We start from the raw sequence: 18,571 nt of genomic DNA, 5'->3' as shown, positions 1-18,571 counted from the left end.
ACCATGACCAACTGTGTAGACACCTGCTCTGGAAACAAAGGGAGTTAAAATAGGGCTGACATCCAGGGAACCCACGAATGTTCTATGACTCATGGAAATCAAAGACGTGGATATTTCAGGGTGAAGGAAAAAACATTCTATGACATTAAAATAAAAATGCTCACCTTTATGCTGCACGTTTATGTCTTTAAAGAAGATAACAAAATTGAAATTATTAAGTTGCCAATTCTAATTAAATGTTTGGTGATAGTGTAATATAGGAAGAAATTGGAGTAGTTAGAAAATTCCCACCACACAGAATTTTACAACTTTTAACTATTTGATTATAAAAAGACAGCTTGGAATAGTGGATAAGAATCCAGACTCCAGAGCTGGACTGTCTAGGTTCAAATCCCTCCCTGTGTCTTACCCACTTTAAGTCTGTAGACACCACACCTAACTTCTCTAGACTTCAGCTTCCCTATCTGTGAATTGGGATAATGACAATACTCACCTTGGAGGGTAGTTCTGGGGGTTAAATTAATTGATATTTACAAAGTGCTCAAAGAGTTATGGCCCATAGTAGGGGAACTATGTGTGATTATTTTATTAGATAAATAAACTGCTGGATATACACAATATGTATCTTTGCCTTAGGGAAACATCTGAAAATCCTCTTGGTTTTTGACAGAGCCAGCTGTGTGGTCAGGCCAGGGCAGCTCACAGAGCACACGGATTCCTTCCATACTTTCCCAGAAAAAAATATTTCCTGGAAGCAAGAACTACACGGCTTGCTCTCCAGCATGACATCAATAAAAAAAACTGGGCCTTGATAAGGAGAATCCCATCACTGTGGCAAAAGTAAAGATATAAGAAATAAGACACTTCCAGACATGCCTTAGAACCTCCTATTTCTGTGTTGTTTCTTCTACCTATTGGGATTCCCATCCCTTACCTGTTCAAGTGCATCTGCTATGAAAATCCTCCTACCCACACCTCCTTCACAGGACAGAGCCAGCGATCATCTTCTTCTGGCCCAATGCCAGCCTGAAGTTCATACCTCTGGAGAACAGATTTAACACACTGCATTAGGGTCATCTGCTGTCACTAGCTGTGAACTCAAAACGGTTCTCTTTGGAGCCTTAGTCATTCTCTCATCCCCCCGTCTATAATTCCTCACATGGTTATTGAAGCCGTCGCCACTCCATCTCCCTGTCTAGCTCTGTGTTTGCTTTCACCAGAGAATAAAGGCTATTGGAAGCAAATGTTAACTTTCTGGCTTTTCTTCTTCACACTCATCTTCTCATGCCCCTTTGTTCACTCTGCCTTAGCAGAGATGTATCCATCACTATTCAAGTTCATGCCATCGTTCTGTGTTCTACCTCACACTTCTCTTCACCTCTTTGAAGAACGTGGTCCAAAAATTATTCTTTCTTTGTGTATCTTCTGCTTTTTACTCTTGATTGATGTTATCTTCGGCTTGGTAAAGTTTTCTTTATTCGTCTTTAAGATGAAACCTCATGGAGCTACTGTCTAGATGTCTCTATTCCTTCTCCTCTATTGACATTTATAATCATTGCACTTTGGCCTCACACAGCACTAATCTGTTAAAATTTTTCTGGCAACCATCATCGAAGCCCTTCAAGGTGTTATAACTAAAAAGAAAATTGTTCCTCTTTTTACCTGACCCTCTTTATGACATTTTATATTGTTTACCTCTTTATGCTCCAACTTTCATTTTTGTATGAATTCTTTTCTGTTTCTCTGGCCAATTCTCAGTGTACTTTGTAGCTCTACTTCCTCCATCTATACCTTACAGATAGAGATTCACCAGAATTTCATTCTTTTTTTCCATTTTTAAATAACCAAGGATGATTAATGGATATGGTGAAGTTTACCCTCCAAAAGATGTTTAAAAAATTGCATGAAAGTAAAAATAAATAAAGCTGTTGTAAAGCAGCCTTGTTTACATTGTAGCTCAGAATGAAACAAACATAAACTTTTTTCTTGCTACTCTGCAAGGGTAATTTCATTTTCTTATGTGCCTTCATCTGCGCTCAGTTGCTGATGAGTTTCAAATTTATTTCTCCAACCAGATTCTTCCATTGCTTTTTAAATAAAAACATTGATTCCACCTGGATATCTTCACCTGTTGTTTCACTACTAAACTCATATTCTCCTCAAATTTACTCCTCTACCGTCCTCTCTGTGATCCTAGACATTATCCAAGATGCCTCCCCTCACCTTACATCCAGCACCCACTCAAACCATCATCAAGTCCTGTTAACATGCCTCCAAATATCTTCTCCACTGATTCTGTTGTAGCATCAGCTCATCAATGCATGCCATCTCTTGCTTCAAGTGCTGTATAATTCTCTCTGCTTTTAATATCATTCTTCACCGGTCAGTTCTCTGCTTTATGCCAAAAATCTTTCTCACCGGTAAATATAAAACAGCCTCTGATTGCCCACAGGATAGAGTAAAAGATATTTAGTTGAACTATGCTAACCTGTCTATACTCATCTTTCAATATTTAATCTCCTAACACCTTCATAAACACCTGCACACCTGCACACACACACACACACACACATACACACATGCACACACCACTGAATTACTGATATCAGCTGGGCAGGCTGCCCCCTCTATTGCTTACAGTCTGCTTTCTCTACGTAGAATGTCTATGCCCAGCAAATGCATACTTATGACTCCAGTTGCCATTTTAAAGTTCTTTTTTTCCTATGACTTCTCCCTCGAGTTTGTGTGTGTGTGTGTGTGTGTTGGGGGGTAGATCTGGATGTTTCTCTTGTTATCTCACAGCACTTCATGCAGATCTCCATGATAGCATCTCTCTCATCACATTGTAATTTTTGTCCACACAGGTGCTCTCCACTGTATGGTAGGCTACTTGAGGGACCATGAGCTTTCTTCTCCATTTTCTCAACTTTGGCCAGAAACACAGCCAGGTAAGAGGAAGACTGGGAGAACCATTTGCAATATTTTAGAGATAGCATAAACTTTCCCTCATAGGAAAGAGAAAACAACCCTGAAAAAATTGTTATGTAGAAAGCCAAAGAGTGATTTTTCCCACATAGTTCCATCCATAGCACAAGGTCAGGGATAACACATAAGAAATTTAAACCATGTGGCAGGAGAAAAAATAGAAGGGATAGGGTTTCTGTAACAAAAAGACAAAGATTGTGGTGATCATAGTGCTGGAGGTGATTGCTGTAAATGGAGGTGTGTTGATTAATCCAGTTTTTAGAAATATGTTAAACCCAAAAAGTCCATTTGTTCTGTAAGGCATAGGGATCAGGGAAAGGAAAGAAGAGGAAAATGAATATTGGGAAAGCATGTCATCTTAGAAACCCTTAGAGAACATGAGAACTTGATTAAGTAGTCAATCAACCAGATATTTTTAAAATGCCTATCATACCCTAGGACATTGTTAGATACAGTGGGGATAAAATGTGGGCAAAACTAACAAGTAAACCCAAACCCAAACCCAAACCAACCAGCCAACCAATAAAACAAACAAATCACCCAAACATTGCCTCTGGTAGGGAAAGACTAAAATCAATTAAAAAGCGTATGAAACCATAAAGCATGACTGGAATAAATGTTAGGAAAAGGAGTTCTGTGGCACTGGGAAGGCACAGGCAATGAGGACTCTGTCTGCAGCTGGTTAACACAAAACTCCATTACAAACACAGGTTCCCATGTAAACCAAAAAAAAAAAAAAAAAAAAAGGGAAACTGGAGAGGCTGAGCATATTTAATTTCTTGTAGGTTCAGGATATAATTTCCATCTGGCCCACCCTGAATTCTTTCAGCCCCTGGGCATGTGGGATTGGGAGAGTTTATTTTATGGCCAGTGTTACCAGGAGTTACAAGTGATTGTTTAGGACAGAAACTATTTTCTGGATCATTTATTGTGTATCTCCTATAGTGGGTGCTGCAGTAACACTAGCAATGGGAATAAATACCTTCAGAACAAAAAGTGATTGAAGCCAATCAAGGGAGAGATACTTATATCAAGGCCCACAACCTCAGGGAGAGAAGCACATGATGCCACTGGAAATTGATGAAATCTTGTATAACTTCTCTTCCTCAGCGGATCAAAGTATTTCGTGCATCATTATTAATTCTTACACTAATAATATATGTGTTGGTATTGATTGTCAGTGCATACTTTAAAATTCTTATTTGGGAAAAACGCAAACAAAAGATAGGTGGCTTATGGCATTGTGGGACTGACCTTACTAGGTCCGAGTTTTGGAATTTTATTTGGTAACTAGAAATGAATATGCGGATATAACCAGATTATGAAAACACTGAGGTCACAGGTGTTGAAAGTGGATACGGTGACAAATTATAGTAACATCAAACATTTATTGGACAGTAGTTATGTGTCAATCAGTTTGAAAATTTCTCTACTTATCAAAGGCATTAATTTTGATTTCTTTTTTTAATTTTTAATTTTTGTGGGTACATAGTAGGTGTATATATTTATGGGGTACATAAGACATTTTGATATAGGCGTACAATTCATAGTAATAACATCAGGGCAAATGAAATATTCATTACCTTAAGCATAATAATCACATCAGGGCAAATGAAATATTCATTACCTCAAGCATTTATCATTTTTCTTTTTGGTACAAACAATCCAATTTTATCCTTTAGTTATTTTAAAATGTAGAATAAATTATTGTTGATTATAGTCACCCTATTGTGCTATCAAATATTACATCTTATTCATTCCACCTAACTAAGTTTTTGTCCACATTAACCATTCTCTTTCCCCTCCACCACAACCCTTCATAGCCTCTGGTAACCATCATTCTACTCTCTATCTCCATGAGTTCAATTCTTTTAATTTTTAACTCCCACAAATGAGAGAGAACATACCAAGTTTGTGTTTCTGTGCCTAGCTTATTTCGTTTAACATAATGACCTCCAGTTTCATCCGTATTGTTGTAAATGACAGGATCTCATTCTTGTTTGTGGCTGAATAGTACACTGGGTATACATACCACATTTTCTTTATCCATTCATCTGTTTATGGACACTTAGGTTGCTTGCAAATCTTGGCTATTGTGAACAGTGCTGTAATAAACATAGGAGGCTGGGTGTTGTGGCTCTGGTCTGTAATCCTGGCACTTTGGGAGGCCAAGGCCGGCAGACTGCTTGAGCCCAGGAGTTCAAGACCAACTTAGGTACTGTGGTAAGACTTCGTCTCTATTAAAAATATAAAATATTAGCTAAGTGTGGTAGTTCCAGCCTGTAGTCCCAGCTACTCAGGAGGCTGAGGTGAGAGGATCACCTGAGTCCAGGTGGTTGAGTCTGCAGTGAGCTGAGATCACACCACTGCACTTCAACCTGGGCTATGGGAGTGAAACCCCATTTCAAACAAACAAATGAAACCCATACGAGTGCAGGTATATCTTCGATATACTGATTTCCTTTTTTGGGGGTATATACCTAGCAGTAGGGTAGTTCTATTTTTAGTTTCTTAAAGAAGCTACAAACTGTTCTCCATAGTAGCTCCATGGGAACATCAACAATATTTGAGGGTTCCCTTCTATCCACATCCTCACCAGCAGTCATTATTGCCTGTCTTTTGGATAAAAGCCATTTTTACTGGGGTGAGATGATGCTTCATTGTACTTTTGACTTGCATTTCTCTGATGATCAATGATGTTGGGAACCTTTTTATATGGCTGTTAGCCATTTGTATATTTTCATTTCTTGTGCAGCCACTTCCCACTCCTATGGTATATCTGAAAAATGCCACGAACGCTATCCCTGTGCGTTTTATTTGTATTTGCTAACTGCAAAGAGTGCAAAGTGCAACATCACACAGGGATAATCTCATCTGGTTTTGAAACATGGGTTTTTCTCACTCCACTCAAAATTAACTTGTAGAGTAAAAGAGTAACATTTTAGCTAAAAATCACTAAAGTGAAAATTAAAACATTCCAAAACAAACATAAAAGCTTCTTGAAGTATACTAAAAGAGTCAAGAAATACTAGTTTTATTTGATAGGAGATGGAAATAGTTACATGAAGTACTGGAAAATGGTAAGAATCTATCCATATTAGTCAGCATGAAGAGCAGGTTACTTTATTCAAATGCCCCAAATGGTCTTTAGTAGAAAGAATCAGTAGCACAATTCCTCAACGTGGCAAGGATTCATGATATGCAGCCTAGCTAAAAATAAAGAATTCACACTGCTTCCTCTTGTGTTGGGACAGAGATTATTTTCTATAAAGGAACAATTTATTAGTTGGATCAATGCTGGGTTAAGCAGACACAGAAATCTTTGGTTGACTATGGGCACACAGGGAAAGTTAGTGAACATTATCTTTAAATTTCCATTCTCTCTTCAGAATAAAATGTGGAATTGGTATTTTTCTTCCATTTGAAGTCACTTGTGACATAACACTCCTGTTCTCTCCACCTCCACTTAAAAAAAATCTCTATTTTTGTTAATGTGCTTCTCGGCCAGGAAAAATGACATTAGGAAAAACATATTGTACAGGTTATGGAAAGGGCAGAAATAAAAGTCTCAAAGTGAAATATTCTTAATGAAAAAAAGTTATTTCATAGCTCTTTGATGATAAGAAATACCACCCAATTTTTTGAAAACTTTTGTATTTAGTTTTACTCCCCACCACCTTTTAGGGGAGTTGGAATACAGATTTCTTTGATGGACAGATTTAACTACAAATGACTGTTACTCAGATCTAGGAAATTTGTTCCCTAAATTAGAGAACCCAAATGTGTTCATAATGAACATATTTTTAGATATGAAGAAGAGGAGTAAGTCAATTTTCTTTTTCTTTTGCCAGTAAATATTCGGTTACCCTTGCTTCTCAAATGAAAAAGTACTTTAAAACATTTAAAATCATTTTCCACCTATGATATCTGAAATGTGTCCACATATGTACAGACTAAGGGTGTCTAGCATATGTTGACACATAGGCTTCATCTCATTTTCCTCCCCAAATAATTAAGGGTCACTTCAGAAGGAATGAAATATGTGTTCTTTTGAAATTTCATCTGCCGTGACATGCCAAAAAAAAAATAAAATAAAATCCCCAAAACTTTTCAAAGTACAATTGTAGCTAAACCATTTGGTATTAGTTATAATGATGCTTATTAAATTGAACTTCAGTCCCCAAGTTATTCTTAAGTATTTAAAAATTCAGATTGAAGATAGAGACATATTTTTAATAATTTGTTTAGTCTAGTAATTATCATCAACTTTTAACATGGGCCGAACCAGCTCTCTCTGTGATTGGTGTCCTTATTATCTGTTATTACATTGTTATTAAACAGACATGTTCTCATAGGAAATGCTAGGGCAAGTTACCCTGGGCCTTTGAATCAGGATGTCTGTTTAACGGTTTAGTCATGTAACTGGATTTGAGGTTGCTTGGCAGAGTCCAGCTTTTTATCTGGCCCTTTTGGAGTGGATAATGGTGAGGGTTCCTGTGAAAAGAAATGGTCACTTAGAACATTCCAGAGCTGTCTTCTCCTTTTCTGAATGGGGCAAAGACTTGTGAAATAAGCTGTCAGCTTTTTGGGGCTTCTCTATTGCTGACTAGCTCTCTGTGTACCCTATCACTTCTCTTGAACTCTTAAGACCTCTGATGAAGTCTGTGGGTCCCAGCTCTTGGTGCCTCAGTTCAACCAAATAGCTACAAATGTCTAGTCTGGGCAAGGTATTTTTCTAAAAGCAATAGGAAGTTGTGACCTCAGCTACCTTACTGTTGGGAGATGGTGGGGGGAAGGAGTGGGCAAAAGTACATTCAAAACCACTGTAATAACAGATCTCTATTTACTAAGTACCATCTGCGAAGTGGAACCTGAGGAAGAGTTTAATGGAGGAATTGACACTGGAGAAGGATTTTGACAAAGACCAAGTAGGAAGTCTTCTAGGCAGAGCCAACATTTGGTTTTAGTTTCCTACCAACTGGCTCCAAGTTACATTTCCAGTATTTGTATTTACTATTTAACCTTTCATTTAGTCCAAACTTATGCACATACATGGGTTAAGTATTATTTAGATCTAGGGGAAATGCGATTGTCACGTAAGAAGCTTACAGTCTAACAGAGGAGAAAATCCTGGTTTCAATGGGAAATTCTTAGAGAATAAGCTTTAAATTGGGAGATCTCCATTGTGAGCTGAGGTATTGTTTCAAGTATTGAAAGTACTGGATTTGAGATGAGTGGAGATGGACATGCCAAGGAATCAGTTATACACCTAAGACCAGAGAACTCACCCCAGAGGCAGACCTGGCAACTGCCTGTCTTGCTTTATTCATGTTTTCATTGAACAAAGAGGTTTTGATTAAGTGTGGTGGGTTACAAATTATGCTGGGCATTGGAAGCAGAGGAAAGAGACAAATAGTGACTGTCTTTTTAAAGTAGTCACAACCTGAAAGAAACAGGAGACTAAACTTCCAAAATCAACTCTTAAAACAGAAGGAAGAGGAGCATTTGCCTTAAAATAGGGAGGTAGGAAATACTTATTAAGGACTTTAGCAGAGTCTTGGAAGACTAGCAGATATTAGAAAGTCTCACAGGATAGGAAGGTCATTCCAAGTGGAGGGAAGTACATGCAAGAAGTCTGTGCAATGTGAGAGAACATGAATTAACTAGCAGATTTTTTAATTAACTATGGGAACTGCACATAGGCCAGATGGTTGAGGGTTGCTGGTGCATGTGAGAAGGCTGTCACATTTGAGAGGAGAAGAGATGGTGGGGCTAGAACATGCAGGGTTAATGTGAGGGCGCTGCACATTCCTATGAGAATGGGCCAGCAGCATAGAAAAGCGACATTTGATAAGGGATAGTCAAGGCTTGGAGTATGGCTGCATTCCAGGGCAGAAAATATATGGAGACAGGGTCTGAGGAACAGACCTTTTGAGTTGAGTAGTGCACAGAGATGTTTCTGGGGAAGAAAATGAGGAAAAATAACTAGAAATGGTTAGAAAACATAGAGAAACTAAGGCAAAAGATTAAGACTGTAGGTAAGAAAAAATGTTAAGAGAAAGTGTCCAATGCACTGAAGATGTCCTGTAGAATAAAACACAAAAGAAGAGAGAAGGTCACCTGTTTTGGCAATAATATAGTCATTAGTGAACTTTGCAAGCATGCACTTGGCATATTGTTGGAAATGGAAAGCAAATTACATGGGGTAAAGGGGAAAGTAGGTGGAGAGGAAACAGATGTAATGGGTGTAGAAAATTCATTTGAGAAATCTGGCAGAGCTCTTGCCTGGAAGTGAATGGCCAACGAGATGACAGTTGATAGCTAAATGAGGAAGCATGTTGTCATTTACTCTTATACATAATCCATGTGTCTCAGCCCGAATTGCCTAATCTCAGTCCCTGAATGTGTATTTGGCATTTCCTCTAGCGCATTTCTGTTCAACTCTCTAAATTATTTTTGCTCCTCTTTTCTTTTTAATCCAAATATATTGCCCATTTCATTTAAGACCATGTTGTGAATATATAGTAAGCATCCAACATATTTAATTAGTTGAAAACCTTCCTCTCTTTCATTGTTTTTAGAGATACTGCTAATATAAGTCTGTTGCAACAGAAAAAGAATAAAATGGATTAACGGCTTCGGGAAAATATAGGCATTTAAGATCTCTCATAAAAGAGATATCAAATCTTATCACAGTGAAGGCATAAAATAATTCTTTTCTGCTGGTGTCTATGGGAGACACTCAAGTAAGAACTGTGGTTTTAGTTTGACTATCCATTCAACAAGGGATCAAAAAGAAACAACTCACCCTCCCCTCAACTCATCATCTAAAGGGACTAAATTCACATTTTGAGTACAAAGCTGTCTTGAGGTGACAGTTTGTAGATTAAGACATGCAAAGACCTAACATTTTTTCTTCTATTCCTTCTGAAGAAACATCTATAATTTAAAAAATTATAACCTTCCAACCAGAAAAACAAATATTAATTTTACATTTATTATAGAACAGACATTGTGCTAGGAGCTTTCATGTATGTGATTTCATTTCCCTTCTCACATCAACCCAGAGAGAGAAGGGGAACATTAACATAAATTCAAAGACAAGTAAATTGAAGCTCGGAGATACCTGGAAACAGGTCTCAGGTGACCTTTAATATACAGTGCTTCAAGTAGAATGATGGTTTCCATGGGCTGGGGTGTAGAGGAAATGAAGAGATATTGGTCAAAGAATACAAGTTTCCACTTTTAAGATGTATGCATTCTGGGGGTCTAAAGTACAGCATGGTGACTGTAGTTAACGGTATTACACGGTGGCTCATGCCTGTAATCCCAGCACTTTGGGAGGCTCAGTTGGGTGGATCACCTGAGGTCAGGAGTTCAAGACAAGTCTAACTAACATGGTGAAACCCTGTCTCTACTAAAAATACTAAAATTAGCCAGGCATGATTATGGGCACCTGTAATCCCAGCTACTCAGGAGGCTGAATCGCTTGAACCTGGGAGGTTGAGGTTGCAGTGATCCGAGATCACGCCACTGCACTCCAGCCTGGGCAACAGAGCAAAACTCCATCTCAAAAAAAAGGAAAAAGAAAGAAATTTGCTAAGGGAGCAGATTTCAAGTGTCTTATCCCCTCCTCCACCCTGCTACACATACAAACAATAACTATAGGTTGTGATGGATGTGTTAATTATTTTGACAGTGGTAGTCAGTACCCAATATATACAATATATCAAGTCATCACGTTGTGTACTTTGAATATACACAACTTTTATTTATCAATGAAATTTTTTTTTAAAAGAGAGTGCTTCAACATTGGTGTTATTGTTACATTGCATAACCATTTTGTCCCAAATTTTATAAAAGGAGTCACTGAAAACTTGATTTTTTTCTAAAAAGACTACTTACTATAAGGACTGGAAGGGCTTAAAATAAAAAAAAAAAAGACTCAGCTATTTGTGATATTTGTGAGAAAACATGTTACGGAAAATATTAGAAATATTGACATCAAAGATAATAGACCTGCTATTGGTTATTCCACTACATTTCATTCTATCACATAGTACTTCAACTTTTTAATAAATGAATGTTTTCCTGTATGTGTTCCCATTCAGTTTGGGGAACTGAGTACTGGAAAATCCAGAATCTTACTGAAGTGTTTTTAATTAGTACCTTCTGGTTTGGAAAATGCACTGAACAATGTCTGCTTGAAAAGTTTAAACATAACAAAGTGTTTCTTTCTGCTAAGATTGGCCAGCCCCAAACATGCAAAAATATCAGAAGAAGAGTGCAAATGGAAAATAAAAGCTACATATTATAGCAAGAGTCGGCCCTGTGAGTTTGGAATGAGGCTTGAGGGTCCCCAGCTCTGGAACACAGATGTCAAGCATAGCTGACCAGCTCTGGAAATTTTCAGAAATTTCTGGCTGGTTTGCTGGGGCCTGGCTGGCTGTCCTGGAGGGGCTGTTCTTTGGGTTCTCCCTGGTCCTGAGAATAGTCAGTGTAGCCAGCTGACTTCTACATCTAGCCAAGCTGGCAGACAAATTGATTCTACATTTGGGGGACCAACAGTCAACAAGGCCCATGCTCAGCCAACCCACGAGCAAGGAAGAAGGTGATAAATTAGCTGAGGGATTCCAGTCACAAGTGGAGAACTGAGTAGCATGAACGGATGCCTGTCTTCACCGGTACTGACTCAGGTACCACTGAACTTGCATATTAATGCACTTGGTAACTGAGGCCCAATAGAGAATGAATGGGCTTAAAGTGTCATAATATGGACGTGACCAAGAGTCTTCCTTTGACCAAACTCTAGGTAGTCTCCACTGGGCCTTCCTCTTGGCTATAAAAACTCTTGATCTTGGCCTATAAAAACTCTCAGCACAGAAGATTTTGTCTGTCCCATCCTCCCACATTAAAAGACTGAAACAAACACTAGCATAGTTTCTAACATTTCAATTTCAAGGTTGCATCTCTAGGATGATCCCGGTCCCCTTACAGAGCCTGCCTGAGAAAGTTCAAGGCTGCCAAAAGAATTGACTGTTTGTCATAGCCAACACCTGATTATAGCGCTCTGACAACTCTTTTCAAGCATTTTCTAAAAACTGTTCATGATTGTGAATCTTTCATCCATCCCTTTGAGATGTATATGTATCTCCTACAACACAGAAGTGTGTTTTTCAAGGACTTGAAAGCCATTCCTTTAATATGCAACAATTAGGAAGGAAAGGGTCTCTGACTCTCAGTCTCTGTGACAGGAGAGAATTCTAACTTGGACAATTTGCAGCCAACAGATACAGCTGGTTTAATTGACATTTACTGACCAAGTCTCAGTAATTTTTCACTTCTGACTCTACTGATAGGCTGCTAGACCCCTTGTCAACCTTCCCATTCTCCCTTTAAAATGCTCAGTTACCTCTGCACAAATCAAAGTTGAGTTCAGCCTACACTGGACACTCTTCTGTGCAGCAATAGTATATTACTGATTACAAATTTGTCTTTACCACTGTAGTGTCTGGCTTTGTTTATCTTTGATAGACATACACATTAGTCTTTAGGAAATTAGCTTTAAAATGATCCAATACCAAAGTATAAGCACCATGACTTCCTTAGGAAAGTTAATTTAGGAGGAGAGTTTTCCCAGGTGACTACAGCAGGCAGTCTCTAAGGTGATCTGTGACATTTCCTACCTCCTGGTGTTTGTGACTTTGTGGAATTCCTACTTGTTGAATATGGGCTAGAGTATGTTACCTGATATGGTTTGACTGTGTCCCCACCCAAATCTCATCTTGAATTGCAGCTCTCATAATTCCAACATGTCATGGGAGGGACCCAGTGGGAGATAATTGAATCATGGGGGCATTTCTCCCATACTGTTCTTGTGGTAGTAAGCCTAACAAGATCTGATGATTTTACAAAGGATTTGCCCTTTCACTTGGTTCTCATTCTCCCTTCCCTGCTACCATGTAAGATGTGCCTTTTGCCTTCTGCCATGATTGTGAGGCCTCCCAAGCCACACAGAACTGTGAGTCCATTAAACTTCTTTCAGTTTATAAACTACCCAGTCTTGGGTATGTCTTTATTAGCAGCAAGGAAATGGACTAATACATTACCTCACTACTAATAAATAGAGTTGACCCTTGAACAACATGGGAGTTAGAGGTGTTGATATATAGATATATATACAAAAAATCTTTGTATATATATCTATATTTTTTGAGACAGAGTCTTGCTCTATTGCCCAGGCTGGAGGGCAGTGGCGCGATCTCGGCTCACTGCAAGCTCCACCCTCCAGGTTCAGCCATTCTCCTGCCTCAGCTACCTAGTAGCTGGGACTACAGGTGCCCGCCACCACGCCCGGCTAATTTATTAATTTTTTTTGTATTTTTAGTAGAGACAGGTTTCACCGTGTTAGCCAGGATGGTCTCGATCTCCTGACCTCGTGATCCGCCTGCCTTGGCCTCCCAAAGTGCTGGGATTACAGGCATGAGCCATCACACCTGGCCATCTTTGTATAATTTTTGACTTCCCCAACAGTTAACTACTACAGCCTACTGTTGAGTGGAAGCCTTACTGACAACATAAACAGTCGGTTAGCGCCTGTTTTGTATGTCATATGTATTATATACTGTATTCTTACAATAAAGTAAGTTACAGAAAAGAAAATGGTAAGAAAGTCACAAGGAAGAGAACATATATTTACTATTTATTAAGTGGAAGTGGAGCATCATAAAGGTCTTCATCCTTGTCATCTTCACATTGAGTAGGTTGAGGAGGAGAATGAAAAGGAAGAGTTGGTCTTCTTGTCTTAGGGGTGATAGAGGCAGGAGAAAATCCGTGTATAAGTGAATCCATGCCGTTCAAACTCATATTGTTGAAGAATAAACTGTAGAATGTGGTAGCAGTGATGGGTGTCACTTCTGAGATTAAGTTATTAAAAAAAACCTGTGGCTTCTATCATGAATGTGCTTTTGCCATCTCTTGCATGGTTCTCTTTGGAGAAAGTCAGTGTCCACGTCATGGGACAGTAATGTTGAGAAGCCCAGGAAAGAGGTCAGAAGCAAATCTTCTGAGTTCTCCCAACAACTATGTGAGTGAGCTCGGAAGTGGACCCTTTGTCACTTGAGCCTTGACATGACTGCAGCTGCTCTAGCGACATCTTGATTACGGAGTCATGAGATGCTACCTAGCTAGGTTGCTTCCATATTCTTAATCCATAGAAACCATGAGATAAAAAATGTTTGTCGATTTAAGCCACTAAGTTTTGGGGGCAATTTGTTATGTAGCAATAGGTAATGAAGACAGTGACCTACCTCTACCAAAGTGGCTTAGCCAAGTTTAGAATAAAATATTCCTATCCTTACATGCAGATCTTACAATTAATTCATTGTTTCTATAGACTGTTATCATGTCTAATACAGATATTTGAAAGGAATTATCAGGGCTTTTGTTTAGAACAGAAGTTCTTTGCTACGATAAGAGGGACAGATATGTCTAGCTTTATTTCTTCCAGAGAGTTTCCATCTGCTTGGATGTATGCCACGGATATCCATATTCAGATAAAATCCACAATTCCTGGACATTGGGGTCAGAACATACTTTGGGATATCACTCATTCACATTACAAAATAATTTCCTAAACCCATGTAAGTTTTGACTGAATACACTTTTAAATGTCTTGTGTGATTTATATTAATTCTTCTGTTTCACCTGAGAGGTCAACTACACATGATAGCTACTACTTCTGTGTGAATTTTCATTTTACATTTAATCTATGTATAGATTGTCTTTTCACCATGCCAGCAGGGCTTGCTGTGGCTGAATCTATTTTTGTGTGTACAGGATTCTTCTGTGTTTGTCTTATCTCACTCCTTTAATCACATCTCAGCCACAGAGTGGCTACCACTTTCAACTTAATTTCATTTAGACTGCAACCAAGTGTCCAAAATAAAATACATCATCCACGTGAGCCCTTTCCATGCAGTTGAGAGGCATTTTGCCTAGAGGTTGGAATATTAATTTTAGCATCAACATGCTCAATAGCTTCCAAATTGGGAGAGTATTTTAACCAAAGCAAAATGCCAGTCCACAACTGTAATAGGAGATTAATACCCCTCCCTCCCAAAGGTGTCCATGAGCTAATCCCCTACACTTGTAAATATGTTACCTTGCATGGCAAAAGGGATTTTGCAGATGTAATTAAGTTAAGGATCTTGAGATGGAAAGATTATCTTGGATGATCCACGTGAGCCCAGTGCAATCACAAGGCTGTTATAAGAGAAAGGCAGAAGGGTCAGAGTCGGAAAGAGACTGGAAGATGCTATGCTGCTGGCTTTGAAGATGGAGGATCTTCAAGGAATGAAGGTCAAATGAACCATTTAAGGAATGCAGGTAACTTTTAGAAGCTGGGAAAAGAATGGGAACAAATTCTCCCTTAGAGCCTTTGAAAGGAACCAGCCCTGCTGACATCTCGGTTTTAGTCCAGTGAAACCCATTTTGACCTCTGACTTCTAGAACTACAAGATAATAAATGTCTATTGTTTTAAGCCACCAAGTTTGCAGTGGTTGGTACCCACAGCAATAGGAAACTAATATGACCATCTAAATGGGGCAATCTAAGAATGAATTTTTCCATGTTTAATATTTAAAAAGCAAAATCTGTCTCTGGTGACATTCTTGGGATTCCTCATCTCCTTTATCTCACACTATGCCTCACTTTTCTCATGCCTATTTCTTTACCCGTTAATTAAATTGTAATAATTACACGTGGACAGTTGCTTTTAAAAAAGTTCCCTAATTCCACCTTTCCAGTGCACTGCACCCACACAGAATCTAGTACCAGTGGAATCTTGATGCATCTTGATTTATTGATCTGATTTATCACTATTTTCCATATTGCATATTTTATTAATAATTTTTCTGGAAAAATAATAATGCAAAATAAACCAAGATTTCTCTAAGAAATTACTGCCCTTTTGTTCTCTCTTTGTTCCTATTTTTTTTAAAAAAGATTTAATTTAAATTTATTTAAATTATGTAAGATGACTCTCATACCAAAACTATTACAGACTGTAAGAAATATGTTTTGAGAGAAAAATAACAAACAGATACTTCTTTTCTCTTGATATTTAAGAAACATGAATTTGTTTCTGTCCAAAATTTTTGTATTCATAAAAATTAGTTGTGAACCCTTAAGCCTGACCCCACCTCCCCATAGGCCTCTGCTTTTCTGTATATTTCTATATCCTAACTTTATCCCTTTTCTATGTGTCATTTATTTAGACAGCCTGAGCAATGATGTTCATCTAAGTTGTATGCAAGCATGGTGTGCTACAAGGATATATCTAATAAGTACTTTTGTTTTCCACTGAGATTTAAACTGCTTCTAAAAGATGGCATGGTGATCTCCCAACATAATTATTCTAAAAAAAAAGTGTTTGTCCTGAATAATTAGCTTTTAAAATTGATTTTTCAAACTGACTAGTAAAATAATATGTATTGATGGCATACAACATGATTTTTTTGATATATGTATACGTAAGTGAAGATATTTCATACATGCATTGTCTCACATACTTATTTTGTTGTGGTGAGAATACTTAAAATCTACTCTCAGGAATTTTTATGTATACGATGTATTGTTATTAACTGTAATCCCTATGACATACAATAGATTTCTTGAACTTATTTATCCCGTCTAACTGAAATTCTACGTGCTTTGACCAACACTTTCCCAGTTCCTCTAACTCCCAGCCTCTGGCAACCACTTTACTCTCTGTTTCTGTGAATTCTACTTTTTAAATATTCCGCATAAGTGAGATACTGTGGTCTTTCTCTGTCTGTGCTTGGCTTATTAATTAGTTTTTTGTAATTGGTTAGAGACAATCCTAACCTTCAGAAAAAGTTGCTGACATTGGAAATGAGTTGGCATTTTCCTTTATAAAAGTATGTATACTTTTATATATACTGTATCATGCTCATATAAATATTTTACACTCAGGGTGAGGTTTATCTAAAAACAGGAGCTGTTTCTTCATCTGTAACTAGCTGTGACTTGGCAAAATAATCTAAATAATTAGTTCACCATCTATGCTGTCTTAATGAGCAACTAAAATTTTTAATCTTTTTAAAAAATATTAATTTGGCAACCTATGGTTGTGTTTTTTTAATTCTTTTATTTTTTATTTTTTATTTTTTTTTGAGACGGAGTCTCGCTCTGTCGCCCAGGCTGGAGTGCAGTGGCGCGATCTCGGCTGACTGCAAGCTCCGCCTCCCAGGTTGACGCCATTCTCTTGCCTCAGCCTCCCCAGTAGCTGGGACTACAGCGCCCGCCATCACCATGCCCGGCTAATTCTTTGTATTTTTTAGTAGAGACGTGGTTTCACCGTGTTAGCCAGGATGGTCTGGATCTCCTGACCTCGTGATCCGCCCGCCTCGGCCTCCTAAAGTGCTGGGATTACAGGCGTGAGCCACCACGCCCGGCCGTGATTTTTATCTAGAAAAAAAAAATGAGGCTCTTTCGGTGTCAGCCTTGACACCTTGCTTGACCTCTTTGTACTATTCTCACTCTCTCAGAGGCTGTGGGCCCTCAGAGGCTGTGGGTATGTGAAGCTCACTATGCTCTGCAGCTGAGCTGTTTTACATTAAGAAGCAGATGGAGTGGAAGCCTGGCACAGGCCTTTCGGTCCAAACGGCACTCTTTGATTCAGAACCTGCAGAAAAGATGGGGTGAGTTTTGGGGATTAAGAAGCAAACTATACTTCGTATTTCCAACAGCTATTCTGAGTTACATAGGTGCTGTGATAAAAAGTAACGAAATGTAACTTAAGATATTTAAAATATTACAGTGTAGATGCAGGTAAAATAGTTTAACCAAGTAGAAGTAAAAATATTGTTTAGCTTTTGTAAGAAACTTATGCAATAATAACATGGTGGGTTTTTTTGTGAATTATATTATAAACTGTGAGTAAGAGATTGCCAGTATGTTCTATTTTGCGAATAGCTAGGAGCCCAAGAGGAGAGTCTCAGCCTGCCCAGAAATGCTAGGAATATTTTCTAATGTGGAAATATGTAGAGGAGAGGTACAGAATAAGAAGAAGAATAGCTAGGCCTCCTCTCACTAAGGTTGTGGGTAAAGTTACTGGTCCTTTGTGGGACTCAAGAGGAAAATGTGAAGTCTGAGGGGTTCCTCATTTTAGGGAACAGCAACTCCCTTCTTTGCACCTCTCCCCTCCCAATAAAATCAGGTCCAAATGGTCATCCTGGCTCTTTTAATCTGACCAGTGACTGCTCTGCTCAGGAGAATGAGCTAACAAAGGGTCAAATATGGCATGAGTAGGTGTGTCTTTGCTTCTTTAGGTTAAGAGAGAAACAAGAGGAGGAAGCCCATGGTCTTTATCTTTGGTGATGGCCATTTTATGTGCCACAGGTATGTTTAGAGGGCTGAGTGGAATAGCCTCAAGGATCTCAGATTAATTATTCCCTGTTGAACAACAGAAGTTAAAATACTTTAGTTTATTTAGCAGCTACAAGAAAAGTATGGAGATGAAGCAACTCAATGGAGGGCTCCAGAAAATTTTGCTCATAAGTG

At 38.4% G+C, this 18,571-nt stretch overlaps 1 protein-coding gene across 1 annotated transcript in view; it reads left to right on the top strand.

Annotated features, from left to right (window-relative positions):
• N6AMT1 (N-6 adenine-specific DNA methyltransferase 1) overlaps positions 1-18,344 on the top strand; it is a 494,077-nt gene extending 475,733 nt beyond the window's left edge. Inside the window, exons 19-20 of the transcript XR_010138799.1 lie at positions 2,865-2,948; positions 17,574-18,344. The gene's annotated coding sequence lies outside the window, so the exon portion shown is untranslated. The remainder of the gene's footprint in view (positions 1-2,864; positions 2,949-17,573) is intronic.
• The last annotated feature ends 227 nt before the right edge of the window (positions 18,345-18,571 follow it).

The sequence above is a fragment of the Pongo abelii genome, chromosome 22 (genome assembly GCF_028885655.2).
Source record: "Pongo abelii isolate AG06213 chromosome 22, NHGRI_mPonAbe1-v2.0_pri, whole genome shotgun sequence".
Lineage (NCBI taxonomy): Eukaryota > Metazoa > Chordata > Mammalia > Primates > Hominidae > Pongo > Pongo abelii.
This window is presented reverse-complemented; position numbering and strand designations above follow the sequence as displayed.